Below are 16479 nucleotides of genomic sequence, written 5' to 3'. Positions count from 1 at the left end.
GCTATGAATACCTTATTAATATTAGCTTACCAAATAATTAACAAAGGCAGGTAGAGTCAAAACTCACAGATAAATAAGTCACTTGGAGTACATTGTGATTGCTGAGAATGAAGATCTACTATATGGCTTACTCCAGTGAAAGTATATATATATATGAATGTAATTTCAGAGACCCTTTTTCTAAATCAACTGTAGAAAAGCTAACTCTCTTTTCTTCTACTTTTTACATCACAATTAAAAGGAGACCCCATTCCTTTGGTTCTAGAAGTATGTTACAAGAACAAGAGCAAGAGTCTGTTGGCTTTTTGCTTGGCACCGGCATTCCTTTTGCGTCTCTTAAGCTTGGCATATGAGTAAGTCATTGAAGACTGAGTGTGTTATAGAAAGAAAAACCACACTTGAGTTTGAACCTGAAGCTTCAAGGAACAAAACAAATGTTGGCCTAGTGAAAAAAAAAGCAAGTTACTCAGTGTCCAAATGAATCTGCTGTTTTAGGGGGAAACACCGTGAAAGAGGTAAAGGATACTTTGTTTACATGAGAACCACAGTACGCTGGCAAGGTATCTGAGTGAACCAGGTGGTGGTGGAATATTTTTCTCCTGAAGCCTTTCATCACACCACTCTGACTTGCTACAATGGCTGCCTGTGCTTGCTGACTCCAGTGAGTTCCAGGCATCAGTAGGGACTGAAAATATAAGTAAAGGAAAACACTTTACAGATGTGGGTTATTTCAGAAAATTGAAGAGAAGGAGGGAGATTGGGGGTCCTAGGCAAAGCATTAATATTATGAGTCAGACATACCTGCAGTTCCCAGATGCTTTGCAGATTCATTTTGTGCCATGCAGCACACATCTTCTTCCTGTTTTACTCTTGCAGATTCTCCTCTTGATCCTCTTCCCTCCCACTTGGAAATTTTACTTCTGCTGGATTTTAAAGCTTTGATTCTTTTTTTTTTTTTTTTTTTTTTTTTTTTGAGGTGGCCTTGCTCTGTTGTCAAGGCTAGAGTGCAGTGATGTGATCTCAGCTCACTACAACCTCCTCCTCCCGGGTTCAAGCAATTTTCCTACCTCAGCCTCCCAAGTAGCTGGGATTACAGGCGCCCACCACCATGTCTGGCTAATTTTTTTATCTTTAGTGGAGACAGGGTTTCACCATGTTGGCCAGGCTGGTCTCGAACTCCTGACCTCGTGATCTGTCCGCCTGGGCCACCCAAAGTGCTGGAATTACAGGTGTGAGCCACAAAGCCTAACCTAAAGCTTTGATTCTATAGTAGGCTACTCTGACCTGGGCATATTGGCTTGATCATAATGGTTCCCTAGACATGGACTAAACAAATTAGTAAATAAGATATATCTGGTATAAGCCACCTTTCAGTGAAGAGACTAATTGGGGGTGAATGGGTCCTACATTCTTTATATCAGAACTCTGCTTGGTCCAAATTTGCCAAATAGTTGGCTACCTCTTTATTATATTTGACCTCAGAAAGCTAACCATACATCTATAGTTCAGAGAAAGACAAAGAGTAAAAGAAAAGTAATCAGAAAAGTGTCAGTTGCAGAGAATGGGTGTGGGGAGGAGGGTCTCTGTTTTACATCGTTATTTTGAAACTCAAGATTTTTCCTTCTAGCGTAGGACTTAGCACGCTACAGCTCACAGGTCAAATATAGCCAGATTTTGGAAAAGAAGAAAGGTTTTGTACATTTTTAAAGGAAAGAAGCTGAAGGAGAAAGAGGAGGAGGAGGGGGAGAAGAAACAGAGACTTTATACAGTCTACAAAGCTTAAAATATTTATTACCTGACCCTTTACAGGAAAAGTTTGCTGACCACTCATATGACTCAGCAAGTCTCTAGGGCTCTGAAGTACTTCACTGGGTCCCCCATAAGCAACACTTAGGAGAACAATAAAAAGCATTTGAAGGATTTTGTGGGAGGTATTATAACCAGGCTTCCAGGAGGCATATGCTCTGGTAGATAGAACTCAATCATCTACCTGCATGGGAAGACAGAAAATAAAGTCAAGCTATCTGCCCAGGAGGGAAAGGGGTCTGGCTGGTGAAAATGCAGTTGTTATAAGGCACACAAGGTTAACTGCTAGGAGAATTAAATTGGCAGTTGTTGAGAGCTCAAGAAAGATAGTCAGGACACCTCAGACAAAGGTTATGGAGGTGGCTTCCCAGAAAGCGTCAAACTAAGATGTTCGGTCAGCAAGAGGGTGGGAAATGCAGGTAAATGGAATGAGATAATCACAGCACAAACAGGGGAAATGTAAGGCTTGGCCAAGGAATCACATCTAACAAGGAAAAAGGTCCCACTGGGAAGTTCTGGGATATCATCTGCCTAGAAAGAAAGATTGGGTTCAGGTGGTAAAAGGCCTTGAGTGTCAGTTCACAGATATGATGCCAACTTTAAAAAAAAAAAGTTCAACCAATAGTTTTTTCTGATTTTTATTTTATCTTGTTTTATTTCTTTTTTACTCTTTGGCAGCATCGTCTATGGATCCGGAAACTCTGCATGTTGCGTTTCCTCATAGGTGTCTCTGCATAAAGGCTACCCTCAGAAGATAGGGATACTTGGATCTCAAGAACGAAATAAAATGTTAAAATTTGACTCATCTTTTTTGAGAAAACAAACTTATAAATCATACAAAAAGAAGTAGATGACATTTATAATTGGCGTAAATAATAATAAAATGAATACTCAGGCTCCCACCAGCGGCGTTAAGTAACAAAACACTGCCAGTATTTGACACCTTCGTGTCCTTCTTGATCACATCTCCTTCTCCCCGCCACCAAGAGGCAACAATCCTGAAATTTATGGTACTTGTTCTTTGTTTTTCTTTAAAGCTTTACTTCCTATTTATGGATTTCTGATAATATATTAATTTTACCTGCTTTGGCCTTTGTATAGATGGTACTATATTATACATATTCTTCTGTGATGTGTTTTTGTGCAATGTTATGTTTTTTTTGTCTTTTGTGTTTTGAGACGGTGTCTCGCTCTGTCCCCCAGGCTGGAGTGCAGTGGCGCAATCTTGGCTCACTACAAGCTCCGCCTCCTGGGCTCAAGTGATTCTCCCGCCTCAGCCTCCCGAGTAGCTGCGACTACAGTCGCCCACCACCGCACCCGGCTAATTTTGTTTTTGTGTTTTTAGTAGAGGCGGGGTTTCACCGTGGTAGCCAGGATAGTCTCCATCTCCTGACTTCGTGATCCGCCGGCCTCGGTCTCCCAAAGTGCTGGGATTACAGGCGTGAGCCACCGCGCCCAGTCCCAATGTTTTGTTTTTAAGATTCATTCAAGTTGCTGCTTGTAGCTAGCAGCTAATTTGTTTATATGGTATTCTGCTATATGTTAACCCACTCTTGATGGCCATGTCTCTTTTTAAATTGGAAAAAATGTATCCCTTTCAAAAACATTAAAATAAATACTAAAAAGTCAAAAACAAAACAAACAAACAAAAACAGGAAATAAGATGCCTGTGAAGAATGCATTGCTTGTGTCTGCAGACTATTTAAATGACAAGGTATCGGTCCTTGGAACTCCCTGTTCTAATAGGAGTATAGAGCTTGGCTGATCACATTCCATTTGATTTGCTATGACGTTTATCTGTACCCTTTCTTGGTGGTTTGTTTTTTCAGATTACCAGTTCCTTGCATGTGATTGAAGGGTTCTAGTTGCTTTAGAGGCAGCCCGGTCCCCTTGCCTTCACCCTGCCAGTTAAGAACATTCAGGGCACTTTTGTACTAACAGGTCTCAGATTTCCATTTCAGGACATTTGGGCATAGGCCTTCATAGGAGAGTTTCCTCACATACCTCAGGCTGTTGACAACATGACTTGCCCTTTGCAATCCACTTATTCTGGACATAATGTAAGTGACAGTGATAATTCTATGTTATTCATCTTCCTTGTTAGACTTTTGTTCTTGAGTCTATTTGTGGCTCAATTTTGTAAATGAAGAAAGCCATTTTCTTTTTCATGTCTTAAGCCTGGCTGAGAGAACATTTCTCAGCTTCTGTTGACACATCCATTTAACTGTCCACCTAGGAAAGCTTGGAGATCCTGATACAGCAGCACAAAACATCAGTGCACAGTCCCATGAGAAAACCTCAACTGCTCAAGCCTCACTCTCTAAGATAGTTTTCAAGAGTTTTAACAACTATCTCATTCCTTCCTACAGAAAAGAAACAAGAAAATTTTTCCAAGAGTGGTAAAACATTCTACTTCTCAAACATTTCTCTAAGTTTCTTTTCCTTTTTGTTGTGTATTTCACAGGCAGGTTTCAATTCTGAATTATGAGCCTACGTTTGTCTCTTGAGAACAACCTGAGTTGCAAAGACTCCTTTTTAAGCTTCTCTGCTTAAAGCAATCAACTCTATAAATTATCCATCTCTTACTTGATATGCATTTTCTAATAGGTAGTCTAAAGCCATCCTATATGAATACTCATTTTCACACTAAAGGTGGAAAAAACCTAAAAGCCTTCCTTTTTTTTTTTTTTTTGCCAAGAGGCAGATATTCTTCTGTTGAAAAGCCTGTCTATTCCTGGTGGGAAGTTTTATTTCTATCTTCAGAAACATCATTTTAAATTTGCGTAATCAGTTCAGCAAACTGCTTCTTATAGTGATAAATAAATATCAAATTAAACTTGCAATTAAAATTTACTAAAAATATAGGTTGCTATAATTTTGTTGGTGATAAAAGTACAGAAGTAGAAATGATTAATGATGATTACTAATTATGCAGCTGTGTTCAGAGCACACAAGTCTATGGAGCTATAGCTTTTTAGCTAAATAACGATGTTATTCCAGGAAAAACCTTTGTATATAACATCTAAATGCAACTCATTTCTAGTCAGAACAAACACCCCCATCACCTCATAACGCTTAGCTTGACAAAGAGAACCAGAAAAATAGAACGCTAGAATAATCGTTTCATATCCTCTTTTGCTTATTCTTGGTTTTTGTTGTTGTTGTTGACTGTTAGAGTTTCTAAGAAAAAACGCCTTCAATGTGAGAAATTATCTGGTATTAATTATACTGAAGACAAGAGTAGCTTGTTAAAATTCTGACTTCTTTCTTTCCTAAATTTTGTATGTCCTGTCTTGGCATTTCATATTGAAAATAACTTACTGGTGCCGGGCGTGGTGGCTCATGGCTGTAATCCCAGAATTTTGAGAGGCTGAGGCGGGAGGATCACGTGGTCAGCAGTTCGAGACCAGCCTGGCCAACATGTTGAAACTCCATCTCTACTAAAAATACAAAAATTAGCCGGACGTGGTGGCACGTGCCTGTAACCCCAGCTACTCAGGAGGCTGAGGCAGAGGAATAGCTTGAACTTGGGAGGCAAAGGTTGCAGTGAGCCGAGACCCCATCGCAGCACTCCAGCCTGGGACAGAGCGAGACTCTGTCTCAAAAAAAAATAAAATAAAATAAAAATAAATAAATAAATAAAAGTAACTTATTGGTAAGGCTAACAAAGTCACTAAAAAATAAAATCACTAAATAATTGGGTTTTGTTTGTTTTGGGTTTTGTTTTATTTTGTTTTAGAGATGGAGTCTTCTGTCACCCAGGCTGGAGGGCAGTGGAGCAGTCATAGCTCACTGTAGCCTCAAACTCCTGGACTTAAGTGATCCTCCTGCCTCAGCCTCTCCAGATGCAAGTCACTGCACCCAGCAACTTACTAAATATTTGACTTGTAGACAGAGGACCTGGATTTGATCCTATCATCTCTTACTTAAAATGAGAAAATCTACCAATTAGGTAGCCCTCAATTTTTTTAACCACATGTTATTTTTGATTAGCACAAAAATCCCATTTTCCCTTCTCTCTTCTTCACTTGTGTAGAACATCATTATTTTATGAAAAGCAATTTTACAGATAAAACAACAGAGACCTATACAGGTTATGTGAAATTATAATATCTCAAACTTAGTTCTCTTATATTCCAGTCATGTGTTACTTTCAGTATGCAATCAATAAACAAAACCAGGCTGGACATGACGGCTCATGCCTATAATTCCAGCACTTTGGGAGGCTGAGGCAGAAGGATTGCTTGAGTCCAGGAGTTTGAGACCAGCCCAGGCAGCATAGCAAGACCCTGTCTCTAAAACCAAAACAAAAATAAACACACAAAAAGGAGACAGAGAAAGGCAGACAGAAAAAGAGGACAGACAAAGGGAGAAAAAAAAAAAGAGAGAGAGGGAAGAAAGAAGAAAGATAAAAGAGGGTGTTGTTGCGAATGTTAAGTATGGAATTCTGGGTAGAGAAGAAAATGATAAAGTCGTAGAAAAAATACGGAAATTTGGAAAAAGTTGTCTTCAAACCAGAAGAACTACTGAGACTACCAAATTGTGACTATAATTTAGTGGACATTTAACATGAAAAATGTTGGGTTAGGGAGATGCATGCAATTTTCCTTCACAGAGGTGGCTTGGTGTGATGGAAAAGATAAAAAACAAACAAAAACTCGTTTAGAAATTCAATGCTTCTGTTGGAATTTGGTTCCACCTCTGAAGTGCAGGGTGACCTCGTCCATGTTGTGTAACTTATTTACTCTTCTTTCCTCATATGGGAAATGATGATAGTGTATCCATCAACCTACCCACATCACAGGGTTATCTGAGGATCTGATGATATCACTTTTGCATAAAAGCTCTTTGAAAGTTGTAAAGCACCAAAGTAACATATAATATGACCACAAGTAAACCACATGCTGTTCCTTCGCATGGAAGTTGGAAAGTCAAATGCAAAAGTAAAATGGAGGAGATGGGTCACATCATTTTAAAGAAAAATGCAGCTGATCCCATTAACCACAGCCAGATTTTTAAGACCACCTTCGACATTTTTTGAGTGCTTAATCTTAAGCAACAGAGCTTAAGCAATTTTGTTTTAGTATCATGAACACAAGAATCTTTTTGTTTTTGTTTTTGTTTCATTGTTGTTGTTTTTGACAAAGTGGTTTGAAGAGGCACTGGGGAGGGAAGCAAGATACAACTGAGGGGACCTCAGCCGTTTGCCTCCTTATTACAGAGCATCGTGAGATGACGGCAAGGAAGAAATCTCACAAGGGGCTTGCAGCTGCCTCTCCGTCTGCCGCTGAGTGATGCAGAGCAAACTGCAGAGCTGGAGACACAGCAGTAGCCCAGAGAACTGCCCTGATGACTCCTCCTGGGCCAAGCACCTCCTGTCAGAGCTGGCCAGTTAGCATTGGCAGACAACCTAGTTAGGACAAGGACACAGAATCAGAGTGGCTGACACAAGAGAGCCCCTCACTGTGACAGCAACTCAAACTTCTGGGGCTTCAGAAAGGAAATAGATGTTTGGAAACAGATATGACAAAAGGCCTTTCCCTTCAACTGCTCAGCATGTGACACTGAATTTTGGAGGATAAAAAAAAATAAAAAGAAAAAGAACCATTGTTCATCCCCTCAGGGCTTAGCAAGTGTTTTATCACATTTTTATAAAATATAGTCTTCGCCCCAAAGCTTTGTTTGCATGAGGGTGTGTCCCATCCATGGGTGGAAAATTTCCATAACGTTTTTTCCATTCAGTTCTGTTCCTCCCTCTTTTGTAGAGTTTTTCAGGGTCTCTGTCCATTGTGATTCTAACACGCACCAACCCTAAGGACCAATGTTATTTGCTATTTCAAAACTTGAAAGATCAAAATGGCAGGGGAAGAAATCAGAATCCCTTTAGTGCCAATTATTTGCCAAATGTCTGTATGAAGAGCCAACGTGACACCTTTTTTTCTTAATTCATCCACCAGTGACATTTGTTAAATGATTATTCTGCCAATACTATGTCAAAGAATACCACACACTTTAAAAACTCCTTTAATTCCGCAGATCAGCTGATATGAGTGATTTTGTTCCTAAAAAGGTTGGTGTGTTTAAGTCTCTCTCCCACTTGCAGTCTTCCCTACTCCTATGTCTGAGGCAGGTGTTGACAGTTGTTATTCTGTGGTAGGAATTTTTAGAAACAACAGCACTGTCGGGTGGACAAATGGCTTCATCAGGAAATCATGCACTGGTTGGAGATAAGGAAGGGTGGATCTGAAAATCACCTTCCCTTTAGTGTCACTTTAGTGTCTCCTTCTTTAGCTGCTCTCTCCTGTGAAATCTGTCCTTCAAGTCACTGCAAAGCTTGTCACATACTCCTTACATACACCCTCCTTTCTTGCACAGAGCAATGATCTTACCATTTTCTGAGAGAAACTCATAGATTCACGTATTTTGAGACAAAAGTTGACATCAGCCTTCTCTTAGATGGTTTATAGAAACAAAACAAAGAAACAAAGGAAAATTAGTGCTTTCTCAGAGGAACAGGTAAGCACATTGGGATATCCTGCTCTTCCCGGACAATCAATTCTGGAAACACTATGGTCACCTACAGCACCACAGTGAACTGCATTCCAAGAAGCCTGGAGAGCAAATGTTGAGATGTTCTTTTTGCTACAATGCGAAAGCATATCACATTGCTGTTTGCCCACAGCATACTTTTTAACTTAAAAGTAAATGCTAATACTTTGAAGATTAAATATTTTTTAAAAACCCTCAAACCTAAGCAAATTTTAGTCTCTCTGGAAAAGCAATTGATAAATAATACACTCAAACTGTGAATATATTTTCACACTGTTAAGAATTTATTTATTAAAAAATAATATGTTTCTGGAAACAGCTCCCTTTTGATCATCTCCCCAGAGCTAGAACATACACACAAATTCTATGGAATCAAAGCCATGTAGGTAGGAAAAAATTTTGTCAGATGAATTCTTCAGGAAACAAGATCAGGCCAAGATAGGCCATCTGCTTTTTTTTTTTTTTTTTTTTTTTTTAAACTGGATTCTCCATCCTATAGTAGTAGATCATAAGTTGAGTATGTAGTGTGTAATATGTCAACTTGGCTAGGATGAACTACATTACCCAGAATTCATGTTCTTGTATCTTTCTGGGTAAGGTGAGCTACAGGGAGAGGTTCTTGTGGGAGACAGGAGGGTAGAGGGGAAGCAGCAGCCACATTTCGGCCGCCCCCCAAACACTGTGGCTTATCTGCTGGCTTACTTCCTTGGTGTGGGCAGTGGCCAGGCTTGCAGCTGTTTCATCTTCCCATGGATCCTCCTTCAGCTTTTCTGATTCCTTCTCTGGTAATTAAAAAGTACAAACTGCTCTAGATAAAGTGGTAAGACATTTGCACACCACGAGTGGAAAATAAACCCCACAAATATCAAGTCTGAGGCATGGTGAGGCACCCCACAAGTAGAGACCAGAACAAGAGAAGGCTCCGTAAGTCCAGACTGCTCTGGAAGCAGCTCTGCCACTTAGACCACATGATCCAGAAGAGCCAATGGTGCTAGAAATGTCAGTAACAGAAAGAAAGGCTGTTTAAAGCCTTTGCCAGGCTCCCATAGGCAAAGCACAGACCAGACCCTTAGGATTTTGGAAGAAAGCGCTGCCATTCTTTATAGGTAATGATTCTTCTTTTATGAAATAGCTTTTATGTTATTACTGGGCCTTGGTAGAGACTGAGTGTTTGACCATGGGCTACCAAATTACCTTATGACCTGAGCTGCCCATTACTAGTGTCGTCTGAGTCACCAGGCCATAAAGTTGAGTATGCACAGCAGGACTCTCTGACCAAATGGAAGTGGTAGATAGGAAATTGGGCCTCAGCAGGGCCTGAAAGCACAAATATGTTGCATGAGCAAGTGGCCTACATATCTATGGCCCTTACTCCTATTACATTGCCTTCTTTCTCTCAACTTACACTTATGACCCTTGGAGAGCTTCTTATGACAAGCCAATAAAGGGATAACAATCTTGGGCCTAGTTTGCAGAGCTTCAAGCAATGTTCCTGGTCATTCATTTTGCTTCAAAGAATAAATGTCCAGAAGTACAAGTCGACACTAATTCATGGGCTATTTGGTTGTATGGTCAGATATTTGGAAGGAACATAATTGAGAAATTGGTGACAAGGAAATCTGGTGAAAAGGTAGGTTGATGGACCTCTTCAAATGGGCATAGTATGTAAAAATATCTGTGTTCCAGGTGAATGTTCACCAAAGGGTAAGCTCAACAGAGGAGGATTTTATTAATCAGGTGAATAGAATGAGCCATTCTGTGGACATTCGTCACCTTTCTTCCCAACCAACTCCTGTCATTACCCAACTAGAAAATGAAAAAAAAAAAAAAGGCAAAGGTGGCAGAAAATGGCAGTTATGCATGGGTTCATCAACATGAAGTTCTACTTACCAAGGCCTATCTAGCTATAGCCACCACTGAGTGCCTAATCCGTTAACAGCAGAGATTGACAGTGAGCCCCTGACATGGCACCATTCCCAGCTACTAGGCTGATTACATTAGATCACTTCCCTCATGGAAGTGGCAGTATTTGGCTCTTACTGGAATAGACACTTGTTGTGGATATGCATTTGACTTCCCTGCCCACATGCTCCTGCTAAAACCACTACAAAAACCACGTACAGAATAACTTATTCACTATCATGGTATTTCACACAGCATCACTTTTGATCAAGGAATTTGTGTCACAGTAAATGAGGTACAGCAATGGACTCATGCAACCCACTGATCTTACCCTGTCATCCTGAAGCAACTGGCTTGATAGAATGGTGGAATGTCCTTTTGAGACTCATGTGTGGTCCTTTAGGATTCAAAGTATGCTCTAGATCAGCATCCAACATGTATTTCTGTTTCTTCCTTAGCCAGAACTCATGCATATGGGGATCAAGGGGTGGAAATAGGACAGGATCCTCTCACTATTATCCCTAGCAATTCACTAACAAACTATTGCTTCCCGTCCCTGTGACATCAGGCTCGGGTGGCAAAGAGGTCTTAGTTCCAAAAGGAGGAGTACTTCTGCCAGGGGACATATGATGACTCAGTTGATCTGGAGTGCCACCTGACCACTTTGACTCATGCCATTGAATCAACAAGCAAAGAAGGCAGTGATCGAATCTAGGCTGCTTCTACACAGAGAATCAGGAGGAGCATGGCTCGAAAGTTAAAGTTCTAGGTTTCCTCTTGGTACTACCATATCCTGTGACTAAAGTGAATAGAAAACTACATCAGTTCAACTTAGCAAGACTGCTAATGGCCTAGAACATTCAGGAACAAAGATTTGGTTTATACCACCAGTCAAGAACCCATGACCAATTAAAGTACTGAGAACAAAGGGAACATGAAATAGGTAGTGGAAGAATATAATTCTAAATACCAGCTATGGCCACGTGACCAGTGACAGATACAAGTACTGTACTAGTTATGAGTATTTCTTCTTTATTTTTATATGACTATATGCAAACATGCATGTCAATATATGTATATGTATTTCTTTAACAAATTATTTTGTATTTGTCTTCTGTCTCATTCCCTCATCATCTAACAGAAAATGTGTTAATACTATTTAACTTAATATCTCAATATATAAGTTGTAGGATATCAAAAGAGAAGTGAGAATCTGGTGTGAATCTGTTAAAAGAAAAATGGATATCACCCAAAATAAAAAAAAAAGAATGCTGGATTCTCTCTTAGGGAAAAGTGTGTTTTGGTTGTTCTTGGGACAGACGTTATCATGTTAGAGGCAGGCATGATTTTGTTATTATCTTTAACTGGAAATTAAGTTTGATTTAAGATGAGTAGGAGGCCAAGTTGTCAAGGCATGGCTTTGTAAAGAGTGAACCCAACTAGACTGAACTCTGTTTCCCAGAATTCCGTTTTCTGTGTGTTTCTGGTTAGGGTGGGTCACAGGAGAGATTCTCAGGCAAAATGTGGAGAGGAGAGTAAAGCAGCAGTCATTTGCTAGCTTATATATGTCTCTTCGCTGCTGGATCACCTCTTGCATGAGACAGCAGCTGGGCCTGCAACTGTTCCACCTTCCCCTGGATGGATCCGCCTGAAGCTTCTCCAACTCCTGAGCCAGGTACACACCTGTACTGAGCTCTATAATTAAGGGCTCTGCCTCTGAAGAATGTTATACAACCAAGGTTAGAGGCATTCAGAATTGATGCAAGTTTCAGTCTGTCCTTGTGAGCCCCCACTGTGTCTGGGGTTCCAGCCTGCTCTGGTTCTTCCCCACTTTATATCCGTCTTCGTTTCCTGACAATCTGTCATTGGAATTCAAGCTCCAGCATTGGATATGAAGACAACAGCTTTACAGACATATCTTAACCACACCACACTATTATGTAATGTCAAATCCCCGGAACTATATAAATATACATACATACACACACACAGGCATCCTAGTGTTTTTGTTTCTCTTATTGAAACCTTAATAATACAGTATTTTAGTTGAATGTTAAAAGGTTTGCATTCTTTAAGAAAAAGAGCTTTTTGAGGTGTAATTGACATACAATGAACTGCACATATTTAAAATGTACAGTGTGATAAATTTTGACATATGCAGATCCCCTAATCAAGACAGTGAACATATCCATCACCCTCCAAAGTTTGCTTGTTCCCCTTTCTATTCCTCTGTCCTTTCCACTCCTTCCCCATCTCCCCAGACAACCACTGCTGTACTTTTTCTTCCTCTAGGTTAGTTTGCGTTTTCTAGAGTTTTATATAAACAGAATAACACTGTATCTAACTATTCTTTTTTTTTGGTCTGGGTTCTTTCACTCAGCATAATTATTTTGAGATTCCTCTATTCTGTTATGTGCTCATTCTAAAATAGTTTACAAGGTTAAATTCTTTTATTTCTTTTATTTATTAATTTTTATTATTATTATTTTTTGAGACAGAGTCTCACTCTGTTGCCTGGGCTGGAGTGCAGTGGCCCGATCTCAGCTCACTGCAACCTCCACCTCCTGGGTTCAAGCAATTCTCCTGCCTCAGCCTCCTGAGTAGCTGGGATTACAGGAGCCCACTGGCACGCCTGGCTACTTTTTTGTATTTTTAAAGAGAATGCAGATATTTTCAAGATCACCTTGTCCAACTCCCTCAGTTTACAGTTGAGGAAATGAGACTCAGAGAGAGAATTTGATTTATCCGTAGTCACATAGCTTATAATTAAGTGGCAGCTCGTGGTTAACATCCAGATCTCTTGATTTTCAGTCAAATGCCAACTACATGATGTTGCTTTCCATGACTCATATTTGGAGGTTTTCAGGCACCCTGTGGAGCAGTCTGTCCCTCCTGGCTCATCTGGGGCAATATGAGAGCAAACGGGGCTAGAACAAAACTGGGTGAAAGGAGAAACTCTGGGGCTGCTGAATTCACATGCCGATGGTGCTGAGGAAAGGTAAGAACAAGAATGACTCATGGTTATTCAGGCTGATGTCATTCCATGACTCCCTCAGAAGATGCCACACTCAAAATTCAGTGGATGGCATCCCATCCCTTCCTAGGTTTCCTGGCTAACCTCCGGAGATGGTGCTGTCCAGCCCTACTCCACTTACCAAAATCTCTGTTTTATGCAAAGTCCAACCTTTGGAAACCCTTTCCAAAGAGCTGTTTTCCCCACCAGTTAATGGTGAGGCTGATGTAATGGTTCTATCTCTAGACCTTCCTGATGTAAGGAAATGTTCCTAATGCATTATTTCTGATGGCCTGGATTTTGGTTTCTCTTCATGCTCAGTTACAATGCATCTAAATGCATATGATGGATCTGTACTTAACCGGAATGTTGTTCATTAATAATTTAACCTTGGGCGGGAGTGGTGGCTCATGCCTGTAATCCTAGCACTTTGGGAGGCTGAGGCAGGCGGATCACGAGATAAGGAGTTCAAGACCAGCCTGGCTAACATAGTGAAACCCCGTCTCTACTAAATTCCAGCTATAATTCCAGCTACTCGAGAGGCTGAGGTGGAAGAATCGCTTGAACCTGGGAGGCAGAGGTTGCAGTGAGCTGAGATCGCGCCATTGCACTCCAGCCTGGGTGACAGAACAAGACTACATCTCAACAACAACAACAACAACAACAGCAGCAGCAACAACAACAACAAGAAATTAGCTGGGCATGGTGGCGCGTGCCTGTAATCCCAGCTACTCAGGAGGCTGAGGTGGAAGAATCGCTTGAAACCAGGAGGCGGAGGTTGCAGTGAGCTGAGATAGTGCCATTGTACTCCAGCCTGGGCAACGAGAGTGAAACCCCACCTCAAAACAAACAAACAAACAAACAAAAAAGAGTGGGATAATAAATGCCCAGAGGATTAACAGGTGTAGTCATGCCAAGCACCATGTGGACAGCCTGAATTAAATCCCTACTTGTAATTGTGCTAGGCTACAGCATGGCCATCTATTCATCCATCTGCTCACCCATCCATCCACCTGTCCATCAATAAATATTCACTAAGCCTTCTATGTGCAGGACATTGTGGTCAACACTGGAGACAGGAAGATGAATATGGTCTAGCTCCCTTTTTGAAGCTGCTCACGGTTCACTGAGGGCAGAAACATTTACACATAACTATGTGTGATAATTTTAAAATGTATATTTAGAACAAAGATAGTGTTTTGGTAATATCTTGATCCTCAGAACCTTGTACAAAGTTAAAGGAAAATAATTGTTTTTTTCTGAATATCAGAATATATGGAACAAACAGCATTTTAGAAAATTCTACAGGAAGATATGGGAAAGAGGGATTTAAAATATTTCTTTAAACTAAAAATAGAACTACCGTTTGACCCAGCAATCCCATTCTGGATATATACCCAAAGGAAAATAAATCATTCTACCAAAATACACCTACACTCATATGTTTATTACAATGCTAGTCACAAGAGCAAAGACATGGGATCAACCTAGGTGTCCATTAATGGTGGACTGGACAAAGAAAATATGATACATATACACCATGGAATACTATGCAGCCATAAAAATAAATGGAATCATGTCCTTTGCAGAGATGTGGATGTAGCTGGAGGTCATTATCCTAAGTAAATTAGTGCAGAAGCAGAAAATCAGATATTGCATATTCTCACTTATAAGTGGGAGTTAAGTATTGAGTACACATGGACATAAAGATGAAAACAACAGACATTGGGGACTCCAAAAGTGGGGGAAGGGGTGAGGAAGCAAAGCAAGAGTTTAAAAGCTACCTATTGAATACTGTGTTTACTATTTGGCTGATGGTTCGAATAGAAGCCCAAACCTCAGCATCACAAAACATACCATGTAACAAAGTTACACATGTACCCCCTCAATCTAAAATTTTTTTAAGTTCCTTTAGGAAACTCCTGGCCCCCCTTTTCCTTGACATGTCTACCGACAGTTACATATATTTCCGTATGTTTTCATTACTGCAGCAGACCTATCGGAAGACAAAGAGGAAAGAGAACCAAATTCAAATTCTACTCTGCATATAACTGAACAAGTAACCATCAATTTTCCCTCTCTAGAAGAGGCCACAAACTTTCTAGGAAAAGGAGACATTATCTAGAATTAGCCAAATTTAATTAAGTTGAGGTTATTAACTTACACTATTATATATAAATGTGATGATTGTAAACTGAAGGTTCACCTTCATGAAGCAAATATATATTTTTGAGACTTATGTCATCAACACTAAAATGTTTACATATTAGCATCTACATTCTCCAGAGATAGTTTTAAATAATTAACTTTATATTTTTCAAAACACTACTTGATTTTTCTCAGTTTCATCAGAATCAAGCAACTGTTGGTTAAAAGAAAACAATAAACAGCTTATTCCAATAGAGAAACCCTGGACATCATTTCTAGTTTTTGTTCTTAACTTGTACAGTTGAAGATATTATTAAGGAAACAGAATATACATATTTTAATGGTTAAACTTAAAATGTTTAACTATTCGGCATCCAGCAAACTGGGTGAAGTTTGCTTTTCTATCTGACTTCTGAGAAGCCAGCAAGCCAGGTCATGTGGCTGGCTGACCTCCCAGCACCACCTACCTCAACTCCATGAGATGCCATCAGATCCCACCCAAAGGAGCCAGTCGTCCCCATGAAACAATGACCAATTCTTACAAGACACAACTGGAGCTCTGTTGCTGTGGCACAGGAAGGCTCGATAAGATCTCCCAGCCACAGCATTCTTTTGTGTCAGCAGACGCAAGTGGGATGTTCCTTCTGCAGCTCTTACCGAGCAAGAGGAAGCAGGCTTTGAAACACAATGTTCATTGAAATTGGCTTTCATCTGAGCAATCCCAGGGTGGCTCCTGCTTCATGATGTGCATTCTGTCTGCAGCTGAGCTCTCCTGATGCATTTCCGTTGTTTGTTCTGGGGGGAAGGCAGCACCTTTATGGGACTCACCCTTTTACTAGGTAAAGGGCATCACATTGTGCTGGGCAAAGCATTATGTGTCAGGATGTCTCCAGTGAGTCTGGAGCCTAGAAGGAGCATCAAAAATAAAATAAAAAACAATCAAGTCCTCCGCCATCCTGGCTCACTGATGGAACAATTTAGGAGAAGAATACAAAGCCATCTAATGACCCCTGGGGAGCATTTGCTTATTTGGTGACCTTAGGAGCAGGAAGTCATTTATC

The 16479-nt window shown here is 40.3% G+C and overlaps 1 long non-coding RNA gene across 1 annotated transcript in view; it reads right to left on the bottom strand.

Moving 5' to 3' along the window:
- Positions 1-12808: 12808 nt before the first annotated feature.
- Positions 12809-16479, bottom strand: part of LOC126952900 (uncharacterized) — a 94184-nt gene continuing 90513 nt past the window's right edge. The window contains exon 4 of the long non-coding RNA XR_007725065.1: positions 12809-16323. This is a non-coding gene — a long non-coding RNA (uncharacterized LOC126952900). The remainder of the gene's footprint in view (positions 16324-16479) is intronic.

Source organism: Macaca thibetana, chromosome 4 (genome assembly GCF_024542745.1).
Source record: "Macaca thibetana thibetana isolate TM-01 chromosome 4, ASM2454274v1, whole genome shotgun sequence".
Lineage (NCBI taxonomy): Eukaryota > Metazoa > Chordata > Mammalia > Primates > Cercopithecidae > Macaca > Macaca thibetana.
Note: the sequence above shows the minus strand (reverse complement) of the source record. Positions and strands in the feature narration are given on the sequence as shown.